The sequence below is a fragment of the Strix uralensis genome, chromosome 5 (genome assembly GCF_047716275.1).
Source record: "Strix uralensis isolate ZFMK-TIS-50842 chromosome 5, bStrUra1, whole genome shotgun sequence".
In the NCBI taxonomy this organism is placed as follows: Eukaryota; Metazoa; Chordata; class Aves; order Strigiformes; family Strigidae; genus Strix; species Strix uralensis.
In genome coordinates, this window is record NC_133976.1 from 37689813 (window position 1) to 37713325 (window position 23513).

Here is a 23513-nt window from a genome sequence, read left to right on the forward strand (position 1 = left end):
TGTGGAAGTACCGGTTCTGGCTACGGGAGCATAGGACAACTACTTTAGGCTTAGGCATCTGGTGTTTTGGGGGTTTTTTTCAGTTTACTTTAGACATCTCAAAATAGGGAAGATGAATCTATGTGGCTCAGACACCCACAGTAAATGCAGCTGACTTTGCTACTGCAGTGTGTTGATGGTGCTACAGTTTTTTTTTATCTCCCCCAGCAGCATTTTCTTTGTGGCTTTTTGCTTGCTTTTTGGGTTTTTTTATGTCCTTTGCAAGGGCCTACTCTGAGGCTTGGCTGATTTTTTCCCCTCATCGAGATCATATTCAAGTATTTATTTGTTGTATCCTGTCTCTGCAAGGGACAACATGCTATGACTTCCTTGTAGTCACAGGATTAGTCTAAATACTTAGATGAAGACTTGAAGAGCTCAACAGTTACTGTGAAAATAGAGCTCTTTGTCAACCTTAAATTCTCCTTGCTACTGATCTGTCTTGATTTTCCATAGGTTCCCCAATTTGGATGAGTACATGACATTATTGCCTTTATGAACTCGTAAACTGAACATTTCCAGTCCCGATAACACTTTTGTACACTCCTTATGAGAGAATTTTTCTGTTTTTTTATATAACATGTAACTGCTGCTTTTTACCCAATTGTTTCAGGTCAGCAAGGTTACAGTCGCTTCTGATACCTGTAACTTGCTTCCTGAATGCTTATTATTGGCATTTGAATTTCTCATCTGAAGAAAACGAGAAAATATTTGCTAGTAAGCATGTCTTCTTTGAAAGTTGTTGTATATTCACATTCTCAGTAAAGAAGACTTGAATTACTGAAAGTAACTAAGGGTACCAATCCTCAAAATCTTTCAGAGCTTTGCATTACAGGGTGTGGGAGAACATAAGGGAATCAGCAAGGTGGATGACTCCAGCAGACATTAGGGTCTGGAAGCTTGCAGGTTGGTACCTGCACCCATCTGCAGCCCTGCATATTTCCTGACCTTTTAGTTCCTTTTTCATTGCTTTCCAGGATCTACTTCAGTAACTTCTTGGACTTCTAGTTTTTGGATAAATGCAAATCCAAAAAGAAGTTATCAGTGTAGATGTTCTAATTTGCCATATAATAAATTGTGATGTATGCTGATTATCTGCCATTAGTTTTTCATGGTATCTGTTAACAATTTAAAAATAAACTTCTGCCTATACATAAGACTGCAAGTATTTCAGTTAATAAATTTACCATACTTCCAACAGGAAACAGTATTCCACTGTTGTCTGCCCCTTCTCTTATAAATAAATACATCCCAATGATGTGATTTAAATTTACTTTCACCCAGAAGTGATTTTCCTTATACAGAAATTACAAACTTGTTGTCCAAGAAACTTTCTAAATGTACTCATGATGTTAAGGTGGATTTCAGTCTATTGATTAATGAATATAAAAGAGACCTTAATTCAGGCAGACAAGACATTGAGATATAAAATGCTGATAGTCTTGTGTAAAAGTTTACATTACATAGTTGAAATGGCCTTAGAACAGAAGGGAGCACAGTAAGAAAAAAAAAAGTAAAATTTAACCCAGAATTAACTAAAAACTTAAGTATTCTAAGTATGGAGGATTTTTTCCACTATTAATACCGTTCTAATATAATCTTAAATAAATCTGAAAATTTTTATAGGAAAAAAGGCATGAAAACACCTAGCTTTTGCTCTTTTTATAAACTTGGAACTTTCCCAATTTTAGATTCTTTTTCAGAATTGGGTTTTCATGTATATGCCAACTTAACTTAGTAAGAATGGAGCATACATTTCCTTGGTGTATCCATCTCTTTGTAATATTTTGCCTCTCCTGAGTTGACCTCAAATAGCAGAGCAATTAAGTCTTACTGTCCCTGTGAGAAATAGTATTTACTGAGGAAAACAGGAATTGAGATAAAGTAGTCTGAAAGAGATCAAGCGTCCCTTCTAGAACCAGAAGCAAAGGACTCTAGAGTTACTGGGTGCTTCCATTTTCTCAGCTGTAGAATGTTAACTTGTCAGTATCAAAACCATATGTACTTTATAAGCATGCAGAACCTCTTGGCACGTTTTCTCCAACGTCACTGGTTTAAATGTCTTTTAAACAAGCAGTGATCTAATTGCGCCTGATGCCTAATACAGGTAGCAACTTTAAAAACAGAGAATTACACAATCATAAAGTATTTTGTCTCTTAAGGTGGCAATGTTTTAGCTGCTTTCTAGTATGACTTTCTGAACTACAAGTTTGTTGCAAGTTGTCACTAAAGGCATTGCATTTTAATCTCAACCCATGTGGTAGATGGGAGTTTCCAGTGCAAAACTAAGACTATTGTTTCTCATTTGAGGTCTGGATGCAAGCTCGGTTATTTCCATATTCTGCATCACTGATGTTAATACAGTCTTTGTAAACGGAATTACACTTTTTTTTTTTTTTAAACTCTCACAGCATAATTCCTGTGTAGTGGTAGCTGGATTTCAATAGATTTCTTCGTAAGATATGTTGGTAGTGAAGGCTAAAACAAACGATCAAAATGTGTTTGTAACTTTTGTGAATTTGTAATGAGGTTCACAGTCTATTTCTTTGAGGTCAGTTTCTGGTATGGACTAATCGTCCTCGCGACTACTTTCATTTAGAAATAAAAAAGCTTCCAAGTTCGCTACTGATATATATAAAAAAAATAAGCTTTAGAGTGCAAACCGAATTCATTTTAAAAATTAAAGCCCACAGCCAGCGAATGCAAATGTTTGCTTTGCACTCTGAAAGCCCGTGCGTTTTCCTCTTCGCCTAGCGCTGTAAGGAGGCACGCTTGGCTCTGCCGCCTGCCCCGCGCCCAGCGGCGGGACCCCGCCTTCACCGGGACACCGTCATGCCGCACGAACGGAAGAGCTGGTGCGAGGTGCCTTTACTCCTGTGTGTAATCAAAAATGCGATATTTCAGTACCAACCCTGCAGCCCTCAGCGCCTTTCTCCGTCCCGCCCCGCCCGCCATGCCTCCGCTCAGCCTCTGCTGCCACACCGGGCGCCGCCCGCCACCCACAGCCTTGAAGATGCAAAAAGTCCGTCCCTAGTGCTGTCCTTCTCTCAGAACGCCTTTCTAGGGAAAAACCCCCAGTTTAAAGGCGTTTGATCCCCCTCGCCCCGCCTACGCTTCCCGTGGGCCCCATTCCGGCCGCGGCATTTCCCGCGGCTGTTAGGGAGCCCCGGATCGAGAGCGGGAGATTCTCCGCCTCCCGGCATCCCCCAGGACGAGCGTAACACCCTCCTACGTAGTCCGGCGGGAATCGAAGGGAGAGCCGCAGCAGAGTGGCGCAGCATCCGTCCGTGAATAGCGGCCTCCTGCCGTCCCGCGCCATCTTGACTACTAGCTGGGGGCAGCGTTCCCCCTCCCTCTTCAAGATGGCGCCGGCCGGGTGAGTGACATGTCCAGTCACGTGGGCAGCGGATAAGCCCCTCTCTCCCCCCGCCTTAAATGATCTCTATGGTTCAGCCGGACACACAGGCGGCGGCAGCGGCGGCGAGGGACGGAGCCGCGGCGGGAGCGGGGCCGCGGCGCCCGGCTCGGCGCCTCCTTTGTCTGCGGCCTCAGCAAGGCGAGCGCTTTCCCCTCCCCGACCCTCCGGGCTGCGCCCCGACGCCCTCGCCTGAGGGCTCGGCTCCTTCCTCCCCGCTGGGAGAGGCGGCCGCGGCGGGGGTCCTTCCCTGGCCCCTTCCCTCCAGGCGGTGGCACGACGCGTCCTCGGGCGAGCGGGGCTGGGTCTGGAGCGCCCCGGCCCATCGCCCCCGCCTCTCCGGGGAGCGGGCGGACCGGCCTGCCGGGGCCCGCCGGGCGGGGGCGGCGGGAGGTCAGCTGCGGGCGGGCAGGGCGGGCTGCCGGCGGCGGCTGCCTCTCCGCTCCGCACTCCCTCCTCCACGGGCTGCCTGCCGCCGCGGCCGGGGCTGGCGGGGCGGCCGTGCTGCAGGGAGGGGCGGCGGCGGCGCGGGCAGGTCCTGTGCCGCCGCGGTTGCTGCGAGGGTGAGCAAGGAGGGCGGCTGAAGCGGGATGGGGGGTCGGTGTCTATGTGAGGGGGTGTCTGTCTGCTGTGTCTCCCCCCCTCCGCGCCCCCCGTTTCTCTCCTTTCTTCCCTCCCTCCTTCCCTCCCCGCCCCATCTGTTACAGGCTTGCGGAACTGTGGCTGTTTGAAATTAAACGTGATCTTTACTGTACCAGCTGGGGTCTGTAATGTATCTGATAAACGAAGCTCTTCCCGTCGGTTTCAGGTCATGCAAGGAAAAGGGCAAAGCTGGGGAGGGAGCTGGGCGGGGTTTCCCTTTGCTTTTCACAGTCAGGCGAGAGGAGTCTGGTTGATGTCTGCAGCAGATAAAGGAGACAAGAAGATCATCAAAAGACCCCAGAGCCCTTTTATCTTTCTGCTGGTTTTCCCTCTAATTTCATTTATCGTTGCTGTGTTGTCTGTCTGCTTGTTTCCTCCCTTCAGAAAGGGTCGGGTGCACCAGGGCCCTGGCTGAGGTAGTAGTTTGTGCTGTTGGTCGGGTTGTGACATTGCCCGCTGTGGAGATAACTGCGCAAGCTACTGCCTTGCTAGTGCTGGTGATGATCAGCTGCAGATGAAGACAATGACAATGGGAATCCCCTTTGTTTTCCCGGGATTGCATGCTGCTGAGGTGGCAACAATTCCTTCTCCTACTTCTGCAGAATGGGTCTCTAGCCTTGGCCACTGAGATGAGTAGTGGGGTTCGACCCTGTCAGTAGGATGCTGCTTCTTTCGCAGAGCTGGATGAAAAACTGTTAGTTTCACACTGTTTGGAGGGCACCTGAATTTGAGCTGAAGAGCAAGTGTCTGCATTTCTTCTCATGCTTAGACCTTGTTATTCACGGGGCATCCTTGAAAGAGGTGAATTTTCTATGTGAAGACAGAGATTAATGACGGATTGTATTTTCTGCGTTCTGGATATTGAAAACTTGTATGTGTGATGCTAAGTGCTCTTGTTTGAATGGTAAAAAATCCTGAATATATACCTAACAAAACCAAAAATATGTAATTACCACTTTCCTTACATGGATAAGATAGTCTTTTTACAGTCTGGTTGACTAATTGTACTGCTTGGTGCTAAAATTTTTTAGGCAAACTGAGATATTTTTCCTGTACATTTTTATTTATTGTGAAAAGCAAACCCGTGAATCTGCTACTGTGAATGAATTAAAATTGCTGGTATATTTATAGTGATGGCTAAGGGTATCTTTTTGATATGAATTTTAGTGTGTTGATCTCTTACGACAATGGTTTAAACTTGAAATATATTAAAACATTTACAATAAATGTGTATAATTGTCTCTTACGTTTTTAAAAATGAGAGGTAATTTTTCAGTCTTTATAAGACAACTATGAACAGGTTGTGGTTAATCTTTTGAGTTCATAGTGAAACTTAAAGCTGTAGCTAAACACTTGAAAATAAGTTGGTGCCTTAGTCCTGCTTCGAATTCATGGTTCTAATGTATTTGTAATATTGGGAAGAGTTGGGTAAACTTACAGATATTTAACTTTGGCTCTTTTTTTGAATTGTTTGAACTCATTGTGTGTTTAGAAGACATGCAAAGGTTGCTCTTGCACCTCTGCTGAATGTAAAGTGCTCTGCAGAACATAAGGAACATTGTACTTGCTGACAAGTTTGATCAGGTTATACTTCATTTCTACCCTGTGCAGTGCATTATTCTGGTAATTCAAGCTCTGTCATAAACTAAACTTTTTAAAAGCTAGGTATCTCTAATGCTCACTAATAAACTAACACATTAAATATTCTTACTAGTAGGGGTTTTTTTAAGTAAAATAGTGATCGTCGCTGTTGACTGTCCACAAATTCAAAACATACTGTGGCTTTTTTCTTTTTCCCCCACCTTAATTGGAAGGGGCAAAAAGGATACTATACCTGCTTGCTTCTCACATCCTAACAAATAGCACATCTCAAACAGAGCCCCTTGAGGTTTGATCTGAAAGTTAGGTGATATTTTCACCATTACGTTTAAGCATCTATTTTAGCTGGCTAATCTCTCTTCAGTGGAGAAGGCAGTGATAGGTCCCTGATGTAAATCATGCTTTCAAGTGCCTTAGCATTATTTGATCTGAACTATCCTTTCAAGGAGCTTGTCTCTGTATGTTGATTGTAAAGGAGGTGAAGGAGCTTCAGCTAAGCTAAGTGCCTGTAGGTGGGTGGTGTGAAACTGTCCTCCCTGTTGCTTTCCCTTCTCATGCTCAGGCAACTTGGGTAGAACTAGAACTTTGCTCTCTTGGTAGCTTTTTGGATTTGAGAGAGAGAATCAATGGGAGAAAAGTATTTGTTCAAGTATACTACCATTAAGCACTCACTTGTTTATCTCCCATGTAAAATATGTCCATTAAACTTCACTTGCCACCTGAGCAATCAGTTCTTTGTGCTCTGGATAGCGACTTCAGAGTTCAGGGGAGTGTTAAGAAGCTGTACTAAAATAAGGTAGTGCTACTGAAATAATGCAGGTAAGATGACTACTGGTGAGATGTATAATGCATGAGGTGGTTTGTCCTCACGTCCACATAGCTCTCGGTTATATATTGCTTGGTAGGTTTTAGGTGCATACATGTGAATTATTTCCTTGAGGGGTTGCATTCAAGATGCTCAGCTCTGCTTCAGGGTTATCCATACATTTCTTTAGAACACTTCTCAGTCTTGCATTCAAAGTATAGAAATTAGTCCAGACAAGTTCCATCCTTAGCATTGTCCTAGTCTCTTACTGCTTAACTGCCCAACTTACATAGCTTACTTACATGGAGAAGGCTGCGACATCATGCTTTGAGGCAAAAAGATTAATTCTTCAATGGAATGGAGAGCCTTAGTGATGTTGTAAAAGTTGAAGCTGGTATTTCTGAAAATACTGTGAAAACCTAAAATGGAAAGAGTAGCTTCTATCTTGCAAATTCAGTGATCCTTTATTGTGATTTGATGAATTAGTTTGGAAAGAAAAATTGCATCATGCCAATTAAAAAGCTGTACTGCTGGCACGTAGTTGTCTATGGCATTGTCTTTTGCTGAAATTTTTCCCCCCTTATTCTTCAGAGGTTTTACTCAGTCAAATGTCTTGTGTGAATTTGTTATAGAAACATCAAAATAGGCACATGGCTGAGTTGATGGAATTTCTGTGCAAAGTTATTTAGTTTATAGTATCCCTATTGTGTATTGTTTGCTGTGCTGGGTGAGAAAGTACTGCAAGAAATGTTCCTCTGTAGCTTTTCTGAGCACTTCTTTTGAGTCATGGAATAATAAAAATGCATTGAGATTCACAGCATAGTCGATTAAGCTTTAGATGCTCTTATTCCCTGGTTTGATGTCTTTTTGCGCTATTGTCTTACCTATTTTGTGAAGAACAGTCACCAGCTGCTCACCCCTCCAGCTACTGTCTGTCAATGCTGCTTCTAAAGATACTGGCATGCATCAACCTAAAATCTTAGATTCAAGATAGTTGCTTCCCTGCAGGGTGCAGTTGCCCTCTCTGTCACCAAGGAGAGTGCTGTGTTCCCATGCTAGCAAAATTGATATTTGAGAACTGGGGGCTGGCTTGGTTCTTCTACTTTAATAGATCCTGGGCCATGCACATAATGAGTGAGACCTCCCACTTACACTGGGAAGCAGCTTAAGCCAGTAAGAGGAAATACCAGTTTCTAGAGAATTACGTCTATAAATGCATAAGCACTTACTTAAAATACATCAGTGCATTTAACAAGTTATATGTGCGGCTTTTGATTGGATGCTTTCTTTGCTCTGTAAGAATGAGTACTAAGTTAACGTAAGGAAATGCTTACACTAGTGATTACAAATGAAAGTGGACCGCATTCTCCAGATAGTTTACTTGCATCTTCCACTGTCCTCTGCTTAAGTGTTACTTAATGAAATTATAGAAATTGGTTCTAAAACATTGCTTCTAGAGGAGGTTTTATATATATTTTCTATATATTTATGGTATATGCGTCAAGAGAGGTTCTTTTTGTAGCAGAAATAGAAGTGTCATTCAAAACAAAAGTGTGAATATTTGGAAAACTGTCTTAAATATCCAGATTCTAATTATCTAGAATGCCTTAAATATTAGTCTTTTAACATATATTTGGATCACAATTTATACAAATTATAAATTCATTTTTAAGAAAGTACTCAATGTTTTTAGCTGAGCAAGTTGAGTTTTTAGCTGAGTCTTACAGCCTCTCAGCTGCGTTAATGTACAGGCTTTGTGAATTTCTGTTGAAAAAGAACATGTGTCCTGCCACTGAAGGTGGTAAAGGTGGGGAAGGACTGGTGAAATAGGGGATTTGATGGAATCGCTGAAGTGAAAGGCTTGCATTTAATGGGAAAGGACTGGAGTGTGCCCTCAGACATGGAAACTGCTCCATCACAGTGAAAGCTGCTGTGTTTGGTCTGGGAAGCAAGTCTGAAGACTGGAAGTGAACTTCTGCTGCTTCTCCCCAGCCAAGATGTTATCTGCAGAAAGGGCTCTCTTATCCGGCCTTTGCTTATTTCTGCTGTCTTTCCATTTTCTTTGTACCTAAATTTCTCGCTCTTGCCCTATTGTGTACTCTGCTTGCCTCTGCAACCCAGGCAAAATTGCCTGTATCTTCACAGTTAATAGTGCTTGAAGTTTGCCTGCCTGTTCTAGGCTTCTGGTGAAGTTTGCGATGGCAGCAACAAAGAACTGTCTTGGTGCATCAGATTAACTACATCCAGAACTTAGTGATGCCAATGTGTCAGTACAGAAATGGAAAAAATTCCTGTCTTGCATCTTCTTTCATAAATTATGAAAGTCTCTTGTTCTAGGCCAGCTAAGAAAATAGCATCTATGATGTCCTGGTCCCTGATTACCTTATTCCTTCTTTCCACCCTCTCCACAGTAATGTTTGAAGCCAAGAACTGTCTTCAGCCCCTTGAAAGAAGGTTGAAGTTTTAAAATAAAATTATGTTGTTCTGACTTCCTTGAAAATAGGTTTAAACATCTCATTATTAAAGTAGTGTGATATTTCCCAATTTCCCCTTTCACCTGAAGAGAACTCAAGAGTCTGGCTCATCCCATTCTGAAGGGTGCTTTTTCTGCCCTCTATTTCATTCTTTGCAAGAAGTGAGGATTTTGCTTTGCATGTGTCTTAAGCCTTGTCCCACAAAAATAAAATGAAGGAATTGGTATGAAAATGCTGGCATTGAATGAGGCAAGGTCATACTTATCCCGCTTCTGTGTGGAGATTTGTGTGTGTTGGAAGGGAAGAGGAGATAGTTTTGCTGTTGGTTAACTTTTAAAGTACCACATTAGGAGGGACTGTTCAAGTGATAGCCCAGTGACCTAGTGTTACCTGTGGCACATGTTTCTGGAAGGATGTGTTACTTTGATGCCAAGACTTGATCAGAAAGGCAAGAGCATTCTTCGTATGCCATCTGCAAAGAAGAATAGGCGTGGAGGCAAAGAAAAAAGGATGGTGACAGACTTCCAGCTGCTTTGAATTCTACTTTTTTCATCTGTTATCTGGTTTATCTGGTAAAAATCAGTGTAGTTTATGGTGGTGTGGTTTTTGCTGAGGTCTTGTATTTCAGGCTGAAACTTGGTTTTCAATCTAAAATGGATCTTGTTCATTCCCAGAGTTTCTATACCATGCTCTTAAAGGGGAAGTTGGTTCAGTTGAGGAGCTTCCAGAAGATTAAAGCTAAAAAATAGTACATTTTAATTATTGTTAAAAGCTTTGGTTATGATAGTGAATTACATTTCAGTATTTGAACGATGAAGTGGTGCCTTTTTTCTTAAGCAGGTGTAAGTGGAAGCTATATCACTCTTGTCCAGTCAAATGATACTTGAGCTGAATTGTGTTTCTGTAAAGTACCATGGGATTCATCAGGTAGTGGTGATGTGTGCAGCCGTTACAGACATGTTCATCTCTTGTGTAGTGGTATGCCTAACAGAAATAACACAGGGGCCAAAAGTGAACTCAAAACCTGAGACATTTCTTTGAGAGCTTCTGTAGTGTTTCCACTCCTGGTATTAGAGCATGGGACCTTCAGAACCTTCTGAAAAATGTATTGCTATGTCAGTTACATATGTAATGGATACTAATTCAGGTAAGAAAGCTGCCACCTGGATCCATTCTTCCATTCCCCCCACTTTGATAGGACAGATCCCACTATTGTGCATTTCCTTGAATGATTTTTAGATGTGTTGTAGCTGAACTCTTGAGTTATGTCAGGAGGAGGATCAAGGCCAAGGAGGCAGATGTTTAATGGTGTGTTTTCTTCTTCTCTCTATTCCTAAATTGAACACGTCTTAGAAACTGAGGGAGATGTAGGGCCAAAGTACAGTCCTCTGTGAAACGCTGTGTCTGTGCAGTAGATGCACAGGGTAATGGTGCAGTCTGACTCTTGTCCGTGAAGCCCTGGGCTGCTTCCTCTTGTGGTTTAAACCCAGCTGGCAACTAAGCACTAACAGCTGCTCACTCACTCCCCCTCCGGTGGGATGGGGAGAGAATCAGAACAGTAGAAGTGAGAAAACTTGTGGGTTGAGATAAGGACAGTTTAATAGGTAAAGCAAAAGCCACGCATGCAAGCAAATCAAGGAATTCATTCACCACTTCCCATCGGCAGGCAGGTGTTCAGCCATCTCCAGGAAAGCAGGGCTCCATCATATGTAACAGTTACTTGGGAGGACAAACACCATCACTCTGAAGAAACCCCCTTCCTTCTTCTTCCCCCACCTTTATACGCTGAGCATGACATCATATGGTCTGGGATATCCCTTTGGTCAGTTGGGGTCAGCTGTTCCGGCTGTGTCCCCTCCCAACTCCTTGCGCACCCCCAGCCTGCTCGCTGGTGGGGTGGGGTGAGAAGCAGAAAAGGCCTTGACTCTGTGTAAGCACTGCTCAGCAATAACAAAAACATCTCTGTATTATCAACACAGTTTTCAGCATGAATCCAAACTGTAGCCCCACACTAGCTACTATGAAGAAAATTAACTCTATCCCACCCAAAACCAGCACACTTCCAGATTAACAGGTCACCTCCGTACTGCAAGTCAGCAGCTATGTTTTACAGTATGAAGCTTATTCCTAAATTTCTTGGCAGTGCAGGCTGCTGTAGGGAGGAGACTGTTCATCTATTGCATACCTAAGGGCTACACCAGCATGCATAATTTATATAAGGGCCTTATATAAATTTCAGACCTTCAGCAGTTTCTGCAAAGTCAATTCACTGCTGTATTGCATCTAGTTCTTGCTGCTTGCATCTAGCTAGGACTGCTTCAAGGCCATCTGTGTTACACAGGCTGGAACAAGGATGACTACAATGATCTGATTGGAGTTTGGATCTTAGATTTTCTGTCTGGAAAGCTGCCTTGCACCTCCTTACAGGTCTAGGTCAAACTACAACTTACCACTCATTGACGAGAGGTTTTGGCTTAGGTGAACAAGGGGGAAGTTGCCAGCAGATCCAGGACAGCTGCATGAGTAGGCCTGTTTTCAGGACTGTGGGTGAAGAGCTGTCACTTTCCCAACTGCATCAGTACACCTCTTGTCAAGAGGGCAACTACTCTCTATGGAGCCTTGCTGCATCCAATTCTGGTCAGCTGGTGGGCAATTACTTTAGAATGGGTAAATCTGATGTCTGAATCCATGTTACTAGGTGGTTTGTATCCTGGTGATGCAAAAACTTACTATGTGATGTCTTCTCTAGAGTTTTCAGGCTAAGCAGGAAATAAATCACTTCCTCACCTTCACTTACCTACCCATCTTACCTCATTAGGAGCCAGTGTCTATATATGCAGTGGGCTGTACTGAATATGTGATATCCATGCTTCCTGAAGTCTTCTTTCCCAAGGTGATAATCATAGTGTTATCAGGATGTACAGATGCATTGTCACTGTCTGTATCTATCTTGTGCTGCTTTGTGTCATGTAACCCTATCTGATTTACACAGTGATTTTAGAAGGATGCTGAGATTTGGAAGACTAGAGATCTAGTGTGGCAGTGCAATGGTAATTCTTTGAGCTAGGCTCATTGCCAGTGCCATCAATATCATGGTGGCTTTTCATGCTGCAAAACCTGAATATGGACACAAGAAATGCTTCTGTCATCAAGGATGCAGTAGGTTACTTTTATATAACCTCATGTAGGTTTGGGTAGAATATCTAGATGTAAGGTAGGTCTGAAATGGTACATACAAATGTACAATGCGAGAGCTAGCTCTGCTATGCACATTGAATGTTTATAGGTGTGCCAGTCTGCCAGCTACAATACCATTATTTTCCAGGTCCTTCAGGCTTCTTCCCTCTCTTGTGACCTAGATTTTCTACTGCTCCTCAGCCTCATGAATGTCAGTCTTCCAACACCTGAAAGATTGCTTTCTAGTCATGTTAGTCCCTGATGTCGTGCATGGTCTGGATGCATCCTGTACCCTGCTTCTGTCTTTGCTACTTTAGTAGATGGTTGTAGGCTAGCGCAGAAAAGAAAATAGGGATCGATAGCAGAGGAAGCAAGTGCGTAAGTTTACCAATCCTTTTTTAATTGGTCTAAATGGTCTAATAAGGCAACAAAGTGCAAGGCTTAAAGTAGACAAACAATAGTGGTGCTAATCAAAACCCAAATAAAATGATCAGTGCAAGGTCTAGCGGAAGCAGAGGTCCTTAAATATTTATGCAGTATGTTCTCCCCTCCCTTCCCCAGCCTTGTACTACCTGCTGTTGTAACAACATGGTGGTGGAGTGCTTAGTATATCACATGGCTCCTGACAACCCCCAGCAGTCACCATGTGAGCTGCAGCTGGCTGAAGTTGAATCTGGAGGCAGTATGCAAACAGTTCAGGTGCCATTAGGATCTTCTGCTTCAGGAAGCCCTAATGCAGGTGGCTCAGCTGGTCATGATGATCATGTGTAAGCCTGGCCAGATGGCTGTGGTCAGCTCATGCCAAGGCTGGACTTGGCATTTGCCCAGAAAATCCTTTATGGTAATTTTGAGGTCTTTGTGGTACCCTCCACAGCCTTCTATTGACTTATGTGGCAGGAGGGGTTGCAGGCAGCTGTGGAGCAGCAGGGCCCACCTTCAGAAGAGTCGGCAGAGGCAGAGAGTGAACCACTGGAATCGAGCTGTGTAAAGGGCTGTTTCCCCGGGCCCATCTACTCTGGCACATGTATCCCAAGGCCAAATTTGCAGTTCTGTATATGGGTGCCAGAATTTTTCAGTCCAGTTATCGATGCTCAAGAAGGCAAAATACCATCCATAATGATAGCTGCAGATGACACAGTGATTGATAGGACAGTATACATGGAGCATTTACTGTTACAAATCAATCCTAAATGTTTTGTTAGTTACCGTCCAACATATTTAATACTGTCACTCATGAAGTACCATATCTACTAGCAAAAAAGTAGGCTACATCCGCAGGATGTGTTGTATACAGACCTAAAAGTAGTTTGAGGTAACAGATGGCAACTCTTGGTCTGTTATATAAAATTATTTGTAAACGTCAGGAAAAAAACAAAAATAGAACTAATTCAGTCAAAAATTCCTGCTGGTTTAAAGAACATATTGAGATTATATCTGATGGATAATAGGAGTGTTTGACAGGCAAACGACTGCAGTGGACCTGGTGTTTTGAAAATTAAGCCTAAATGGTAGAAGAGGAGGGTTTCCCCTCTCTTCATCTCCTTTGGAATTCATCATTTGAGTAAAAAGTCGTGCAGCTTTTCCTGCAAAGTCAACACCAGTGTGGGTCACCACACTTACAGACTTCTGCGTTCATCGTGATGTTCTGAAATCCCAAAGTTCTCAGATTAAGTCAAGGCAGCATTACCCGAAATACCAAGACTTGGCTACTTTTGATTGCCCGTTTGTGCTTCAGTTTCTCCCTCTTTCTTTTCTACTCCTGATTTTTGCCTTTATGCTAATCAAGTCTTGTTTAATTAGTCAAAAGCTTGTCTTCTGCAACCTTGTGACCAGGTAAAAAGCAGTGGTTTTGATGTGATAATAGTTTTGGCAGAGCTTGAAGTGTCTTAAAGATGACACTTATCTTTTCATTAATACTGGCTGGTATGGAAGAACCTAGCAAGACCAAATGGCATTTTCTTATTTGTTTACCATTTAATTTTTTTCTCCCTTTCTCTCTTGTTAACTGGTTGTACCTCCCTTTCAGCTTCATGACGTGAATCTCTAGGGTATTTCAATTTGTTTTCCCTTCCCTAAAACCACTGTTAACACTATTACCAACTTTTTGGTTTGTCAAGACTGTCAAAACAGGAGTGTGTTTTCTATTCTATGTTTTGTACATCTAAAATAATGTGAAAGGGATACAACTGAAGATTTAGGTTACCGTTCAAATGCTTTAACTGGGTAGGATTTGCTACTGCCTCCCCCACATTCTTTATAGAGGGCTTGCACGTTTCTAGTATGGTTGTCTGTAATAGAATTAAGCAGGATGAGATTGCTGGGTTTATAACCCTGACATTTGATATGCTACAAGGCAGCATCATGTACTGAGTTTGCCAGTATACATGGACCAAGGTAGTTAACACAGGAATTACATCTCATTAAGCAAAGATTTAGAAAAGGGGCTGATGTCATTGTACTCCCCTTGAAGTGGACTTCTGCTGCAGAGCTTCAGTATACAGAAAGCAAGCTATTGAACTGAACAAAGTGATCTTCCCATCATGTAGCACTTGATTAGTGTATATTGATGGACTGGTCATTTTAATTCAGAAAGAAAATGGGACTATTGGAGAGAATTCAAAGAATGAAGTGTTTGGGGAAAAAGTCTCAAGACACAAGCCATATACGTATTCAGCAGATCAAAGAAAAGGATGGAAGGTGACATAGCACTTATATATGGCAAAGTAAACTGATCGTGGGGAGCTTTTAATAATAGATAGAGGCACAGAAGCTGCAGTTGTATCTTATGCCATTAATTTCTATAGTTTGAGTGCTAGGAGTGTTCAAACATTTGAACAATTGACTGGGAAAAGTGGTAGAATTGAAACATGCTATAGGTCTTACAACTGTCTCTTTAAACAACATACACTGATCCATGTTTGATGTTTGACATTTGAAAAAATTATATGGCTATTGTATAGAGCAAGTGATGACAGTGGTATTGATAGGCCGAAACGGTACCTGGGAATGGCTGTCCTCAGCATCAAACTCCATGGCTACCCCATGGATAAGTTTTTGCAAGTGATTTCAAAGCAGGATTCAAAGCCTGGCCCTTTCTACTTCATGCTGTGGGCCCTGGACCTCTTTTTCTTAAGAGTCAGTAATCCTGCCATCTTTACTGTACTTAAATTCCTCAGGTCCACTGAGTCCAAAAGGACAATGACGATGGTAATGGTCCTTCTCTTTCTGTAGTGCAAAAATCTGCAGAATGCCTGTGGCTATTAATGGAAAATGCAAAGTGAGCAATTTCCTTCCTCTTTTCCTCTTATGGTTAAGAAAAATAAAATCATTAACAATGCACTGTTGTAGTTTTGTATGCCGCTGTTTTCTCTATGAAATAGTTATTGTGAGCCTGTCACTAGTGTTTCCTTGGCTTCATATCCTGCTTCCTTCACCATTCCTAGAAATCATGCTAAACTTATGTTCCTGATGCAGGTTCACAAGGCACATGGCCATCTGTAGCTTAGGGATGCTCATTTGACCTATGGAACAAGTTGCTTCTTTCTGGGATGACAGTGAGTCATCTTTAATGTCATCCTTTCTGCTGGATGTAGCTATTCTGATGGTCATCTAAACATACCTGACACCTAGGTATGTTGGTCATGGAATGTGCCCAGAGCTGTCCAACCACCAAACCCACTTCTGGGTCATGCCTGCCTTCCTTGCATCTTGGGCAGCTTTCTGCCCTCCCACTGGCAATAGCACCCAGCTATAGCTTTGTCTGCAGAAGCCCAGGGTCCTTTAGTCTCCTTTCTTTCTGTAGCAACATCTGCCCATCCTTACCTGTACAGAGATAGGTATTTTCTTCCTTCCTCGAGCAGCTACTGGACTCATTTTCCTCTGCCTGTCACCAAAAGCCAGGCTTTGCCCATACTAATAGGGTGGTAGGGAGTGAAACCTACTACCCCCTGTGCTTGGCCAGCTGCTGCAAACTTACCCAAAAGGTTAGACAGCTACTGCTGCAGAGGTCTGGGAAGGGTGAGGAGCAGTGGCTGATGCTGAAAGGCACCCCTCCTGTGCATTTTTACACAGCCCTGCAGCTCTTTATGCCTTGTTTTATATATTGGAGTGTGAACAGACTCAGGAGGTGCTATGCTGCCACCTTAAAGGAAAAGGGCTACTCAGAAAAACTCTACAAGTCACAGTCTTTGCACCACTGATTGGACTGTAGGTGGAGTGTGGGTTTTTTGGTGGTTTTCTTGTTGTTGGGTTTTTGGGGGGTTGTTTTTTGTTTTGTTGGATTTTTTGTTTGTTTGTTTTAAGCAGTCAGTGGCAAATACCTGGTGTAAATACTTGTTGGTGTTATAATTTAAAAACACGTCTTATAAATGGAGAGTTTCTATGCTATGAGGAAAAACTTGCTTGCTTGACAGTGGGACTGCATTGGCAAGTAGGTTACAGTCATTTTAGTATCATGGCATGGCTGTAGTAGAACACTTCCTTTGCTTTTGCTGAAGTTTAGCTTCTTTTGCTATTATCATTGGCTTTGGTTGTGAATAGCACATATTGCTTCTCTTTGGGTGCTTATTCAAGTACTGTTACTGCAGAGGGTTTTGTTTAGTTTTTAAACTTTGGTTTGAAAAAAACCACCACCACCAAAAAAAAACCAAAACCCCAAACCAAGATCTCTACACCAGGAAAGTTAGTCTCTTCAAACACTTTTTTTTTTTGTTCTCATCTTAAGGCCAGCAGGTTTTGTTTTCCAAATTACTGAGAGCGTTAGAAACATTCTTCATTCAACAGTGTATATGCCATGCAAGTCTTTTTTGGCTATAGAAAGCAGCTGTGGAATTGGCTGGATCCACTGCTGGTATGGTCAGTATCCCTTTGAAGTAATGCATATCATATGCTCTATTTACAGAAGCATCTGAGCTGCTGCTACAGTGAGAAACTGTCACTTAACATGGGCCATCAGATCAGTCTACGTTAAGGTCTGCTTCTCACAAAAAAAAAAAAAAAAAAAAAAAACCAAAAAAAACAAAAACCAACAGAAAGGCTGTAATAAAGGCTAATTTCCTTAGAGTCCTCATTCTTTTTTACATTGATGATATATTTATTTTTAAGCATCTGTGTTTGTACCAACAGATTTTTCTCTTAAACTAGTGTTGAGAAATTGTTCTTCCTCTCCAAGGACACTCCTCAGTGCTCTACTGCAGCATAATGAGCAAAACTTAATCTCTGCCTTGTTTACCTCTTCAAAGGAGCCATTTACGGAATTTTTCAGGAAACACAGACTGAGATTTTTCAGCTGCCTCAAGTGAATTTGGGGAACCAGTGAGAGAACTAGGGTTCAAACACAATGGTACACAGATGAGTCTGGTGGTTTGGAAGTAGTCTGGAACTATGCCAGAAAGGACTGAACTTTTCTATTGAACCTGTAAGTACTCATCTGAGGAGTTTGCAGCCATCTGCCATGGTATTGCCACCTGAACCACAGACTAGTGCAACGGCTGTCTAGTTAGGCGGTACTCTAAAACAATCCTGATATTGAACCTGACCCACAACATGGTTTCCCGTTTGTAGTTCAGGTGCATTGCTGTGTAATACAAGTTGTTTAGCTGCCTTTGTATTTCTAGGGTAAATGCCTGTAAAGCTCTACTTGTCTTAAAACCTACAGGAAAAAATATAAAGGAGCAAACAAACTCTCTCTCACTGTCATACCTGAGGTTATCAGAAATGCCTGTGCTTGCTAACTACAAAAACAAAACAAAAGAAGGAACTGCTTGAAAAGAAACACCACTCTCCCCCTCTCACCTCCTTTTTTAAAATCCAATATAACCTGAATTTGACAGTCTGCAGGATGGGTTGTAAATCATTGCATTTATGTTGACATTTGCAAATGATGGACTTGATAGTGAACAAGTCTTTAATACTTGCACAGATGTAAGATGAAAGTATGATCAATTTCTCCAGCAATAATTCCACTTCGTTACTAAGTTCCCATTTTTGCTGTTTTTTCTTTTTGTATTTACAAGTGACTTCCATTCTCCTTCAAGTGATTATGCAGTTTGAAAAAAGGACAGATCTTTACATACATGTGGAAAATACTTTTCTTAAAATGAATGCATCTATTCAGGCACTTTTTCACAACTTTGCCTGATGGATCTTATTTTCCATATACTTTTTATTATTTTGACCATTCCCATGAGACCATTTTCATTAGCTTTTTCCAAAAATGCACTGAACTAGAGAGAATCCTGGGTCTGTGACTGAAATCAGACCAGTTCCAAACATAAACTAATGACCTCATTTGTCTTGCATAAAATACACTTTTATTTATTACACTTTTTTATTTTTGTTGGAACAGTGTTACCTTACTCTGTAATGAATGTAAAATATATCTCCCGATTCAGTGGTCCTATAACTTAATCCCTTCCTCCTTTTCTGAATTTGGTTCATTCTTCCTATCAGGACTATTTCACATGTCTCATGATACTTTTGTTTATTTAAGGTGACTTCTTTATTTATCAACATGATATTGAATTTATAGTGACTTTTGCTCTTTTCCGTTTCAAATAATGCCAGTAAGAATCTTATTTTCCCTACACTAGCCCACAATTGTTAATGAATAGAGAGAGAAGTGTGTTGCAGGAATGGATTCTAGTAGAACACGTTTCTAAATCTTCTTCCAGTTAATACTAACACCAGTGCATTTCTTCTCTCCATTAGGTTTATTTCTCCATCAAAGAAGGCAAGTTTAGTTAGTTGCACTTGAGTTCTGATGATCAAGTTGACAGCTACTTAATTACTGTCCTACTGGTGCTTGAAATTCTGGCAGTAAGCTTAGTATTTCATGACAAATACTGAACTGTAAGCTCTTATACACCCATTTTGAAATGGTTTGTGTACTTGCCATTTCCCAAAGCTCTCTCAACTCACCTAACCCGATTATGTAGAAATAATGGTGGATAATCCATTTAAATATTGGTATTTCCTTTACTTCTCTACAAGCACAGATCTCTTCTAAAAGAGAAATTCTAGCTACAGCTTGTGACAGCATAAGTTTAGATGGATTCTTGAAGTCAACAGCAAGATAGGAGTGGAGGAGATTAGATGGATGACTTTTTGTAGGCATTCACCAAAAGAAAACACTTGGAAAAAAAGGCAAGCAAATAGTGGAATTGACCTTTTGAATAACTGATGCACAATTCAAATTGACGAGACTGGCTAGTAAAGGAAAAATAAAGTTGTGGAAAAAGTTTCCTTTAGTGAAGGAGAGAGAGAAAGAAGGAAGAAAACAGTAACAGATGAGTAGAGGAGAGAAGGCAGAATCAGCAGAAGAGGAAAAATTGGAGATGATAGTGTCTGGTGTCCAAGGAACAGTGAATGTGATAAATAGACTGAAAGAAACCAGATGACAGAATGGTCTGCAGACAGAAGAAAGAAAAGATGGGGAATCTAAGGAAGATGCAATTAGCATCAGAAAGAGGACATGTGTGTAACTGGTATTCCCTTCTGAAGAAAAATGGGTAGGCTGTCATGAGAATGGATCCAGAAGTATGTTTGCTAAGATAAAAATTATAGAGTTGATCTGAAAACTATAATGATCCTGTGAACAGGAGTGTACAGATTTCCTAGAGACTTCAGTAGAATTTTCCCATTTCCTGAAGAAGGCAGGACAAAGTTGTGATGATCAACAGATGAATCAAGAGTTGGTGCTAAGATTGATGCATTACTGAGAACAGTACGGAAAGAGAATATTTATTAATGGATATGCTAGTATTATGGATACTTTCTGAGATTCAATTTAAACCCATGCAAGGGACAATTAGGTTGAGATAGGGCTATATTTACATACAGTCCATGCCTCCATGAGCAGAAAGAGGGAGGAAGGGCATAGGATATGAAGGCTCATCGCAGAGCATGGCATGGAGAAAGACAGACATAATGCTGTTAGAGCAGCAGTCATCCTAGACAGATTTCTGGGATCAGGGGAAAAAAAACCCAAAACAAAACCAGACTACTTTTAAGAAAGCATTTTGTAAATTCATTTGAAGGCTTATGTGAGACAGTTGCAAAACCAGCTGAAAATAAAATTGGTGTTTCCAAGTGCCCCTTCCTATTGTATACTCTTAAATGTTTATCTAGATGGTCTCTGTTTCTCTTGATCCTGTCCTATGACAGCTTCTATTTGTTAACCATCATTTTGTAGTGTCATGCCGCTGTTACGCACTTAATATTGCAGCTGAGGAGTTTTTAAGCATTTCAGTCTTTCCCATGTCTCTTGAAACAGGAATGTAAACCAAATCCATAGTCACACACTCTTGTTGTACTTTCTTTCTCAAACCCTTGTTCTGCTTTATAAGGTAATTTCACTTGCTTTTCTTACCAGTTACTTTGCTATGGCTGAACACTTTTAACCTGACTTTCTAAGAAAACAAGGTTTATGTGATTGTGAATCTGCTAATCTTTCCTTATGAACCTTGAATCCATTGGCCTCTTTCATCTAGATTTGACCAACAAGAAGAAAAAGTATAAAAAGTTTCTGAAAAAATTTATGCCTTTGTCTAGAAAGCTGGATAAAGAAGAGAGCCTGCTAGTGGAAAGGCTGTAAGAGCTCATTTTTATCAAGTTACCTTAAAATCCACATGAGAAGTCATCCTGTATGTGCAAATCCAGAGGAAACCAGGCTTGACTGGTTCAGCTCTTCAGATCCTTCAAACTTCCCAGCCCCTGCCATGTGGTGGCATTCATAGGACTTCAGACTGGGAGAAGTGGTGTTCTCAAGACATGGTTGAGAAACCTCAGCTGACAGCCAGATGCTTGACTTAACTTAACTGTAATGTTAGTGTAGATGTGGTGCAGTGGTGGGACATTTAATGAAAATGGCTAACATAAATGAAGTCTTTGTGATTATGATTTTGAGTGTCACCTTCTTCAGCTGTTCTACGGTTTCTGTCCCTGTTGTCCCCCAGATTGTGGTGGCTTTCATCTCCTGGTTTCAGAAATGTTGCTGCTATAACAATACTCTTTTTATAAATGTTCTATTTCCTAGCAAATTCTGGTTTCACTGTTCTGTAGTTTCCAGACTTAGTTACGCTGATGGGGGAGAAAACATGATGAAGACATAAAAAGCAATGTAAGAAAAACATACAAAACTCAAGAGCTTTGCTAAACTAGTGGGATACATGCATGAATCATTCTTTGTTCCAGTTTTCAAGGACTACTGCTCATCCCCACCTAAGAAAGTATCTACAGAAAGCATGCTAAAAACTAGCATAGGGTTTCTGAGCAACAGTGAGTGATCAACATGTATCCAAACAGTCTCTGTTCAAAAATAAGAATTCTGTCATTAGAAAAGAGAATGTGGTGAGAACAAGAATATTTCATGGTGGTTCTTCCATGAAGTGCAATTTTTAAGAATGTAGGGTAATTATGCTGAAGTTACAACTTTAGGAATTTTCCTCTTCTGAGTAATTTCTTGAAATCCTGTGTGTCTACCTTTGCCTGTCAATGCAGATGATGGAAGGTTGCCTTATGCTAGCCACAAGAAATTATTATGAATGCAGTGATGGTAGGAATAATGTCATTACAGATGAAACATCTTTCCATTATAGACTGAAATTTAAGTTAAATAGTTCTGACTGTATTTACCACTGATGATAACGAGTAATTAGTTCCTTTCCATAGGAAGTAGGCTGAAAGCAGGAAATACAGTATTCAGCATTTTTCTGTTAAATGAAGGCATTCCATGTAAACAAACTGTTTCCTTCTTCCCATCTAAAAGACTGCTTTTATGAATAACTCACTCATATATTCTGTAACAGTTTTATACCTGTAGGTAATGGCTATAATCCAGCGGATAGCTCTCTGCAGTGAGTCAGTGCCTTCATCCTAAAGATAAACAAGATTGATCATACATCTTTGATCTCACAAACCCTCACTTTGCTAATCCCCAGCCAGTTGTGTACTGCTTTCCATCTGTTGCAACATCATGCATTTGCACAGTAGCAACTGGTGACTTTAACACTCTCTCCAGCAAAACTCCAAGTGACCCCTCCTCTCATACATCTATTGATGGTATCACTCAATGTTGAACAAAATTGCCAGTGACTTTGTGATGCATTCTGTGGAAGCAAATCTGAGGTTTGCAAATGACTTTATTGTGCTCCTGCAGCTTCAAGACTACTTGGAGGCTTTTTCTTACCTGTGTATTTATAAGCAGTATGCTATGCGCCCAACTAATAATTAACAGCTTTTTTTTACGAGGACCAGATCAGGCTGGTTAAGTTATTGGAACTGATCCTTTCTCCAGGAGATCTCAAGTAATGTTAAATCTTCTGCAAAGGTAAACACCCACCCCACCCCCCACCCCCATCTTTATTCAGTTCCATAAGTTTCATTCTAGTGATTTTCCTAGCACTGAAGCGAATATGAGCACAGCGTTCATTTCAGCTGCCAGAGTTACCTCTAGAGCTGCGTACGCAGAGCAGTGCATCTCTGACCTGCTGTAACAAGCAGATTTGAGTTTGTGTGGTTGCTCTCCTGCCTGAGCTCCGTCCCTGCAGCTGGGGTGTCACTGAGCTCGTGTGTTGTGGCTGGTGCCATGGCTTGTGTTCCTGCAGCGATGGGCATCACTGAGTGCACACTCACCTTTTGCAGCCACCAACCTCACTCCAAATGCTTCCTTGTGCCTGTAGTCCTCGCCACGTCAGCGAATGCAGTACATTTTGCTCACGATTTTAACTCTCATGCATTTTATGAGTTTCTGTGGGCATAATACTTTGCTGTAAGACGTGTAACATTTTGAGTAGAGAGAGGTGTTCACGAAACCTGTTCTATTTATACTGTCCACTCCTTGGGCAGAATTGGGCTTCTTCTGGTCACACCACATAATCTGAGTCCAGCAACCCCCCAAGCAGTGTCCTTTCTTAAGCTATGGGCATATTTAAGAGACTTGCGACACCGCTTTTTGTTGTGTTTTGTATGCAACTACCTAAAAGTGGCTTTAATTGCAGCCTTGGGCAGTTGATGATTTCCTTCTAGTGTTTTTCAAGGGAAGTCTGCTTTAATCTTTGTTGTAGGGAGCAGGCACACCATAAGCAGGAGTGGGAGGGTTGTGGGTAGATCCAGATCTAGGAAGAGCAACACAGCATCAGAGGATGGGTCTGTCTCTTTCCTTGTTTTAATGGTAAATACATTGGCACTCTAGCGTATTTGTCTGCAGATCAGTCTTGCAGAAATTAAAGATACCTTTTCATGCAAATGGTTCTTAAAAGTTCAAACAAAAGAAGGAGGAGGACGTGTAAAAGATCACCTTATCGGGCTTGTCAGTTATTAGAATTTTTTTCAAAGTTTCGGTCATCTCAAATGGTCTCGCTGG

At 41.6% G+C, this 23513-nt stretch overlaps 1 protein-coding gene and 1 long non-coding RNA gene across 2 annotated transcripts in view; one reads left to right on the plus strand and one right to left on the minus strand.

Moving 5' to 3' along the window:
- The window catches only part of MON2 (MON2 homolog, regulator of endosome-to-Golgi trafficking), a 132226-nt gene that overhangs the window by 98256 nt on the left and 10457 nt on the right, over positions 1 to 23513 (plus strand). The gene's annotated exons all lie outside the window — the stretch shown is intronic.
- LOC141944231 (uncharacterized) lies at positions 1078 to 3441 on the minus strand. The gene is made up of 2 exons (XR_012629205.1): positions 3272 to 3441; positions 1078 to 2913 (listed from the first exon to the last, which is right to left on the minus strand). It is a non-coding gene; the product is annotated as an uncharacterized LOC141944231 (long non-coding RNA).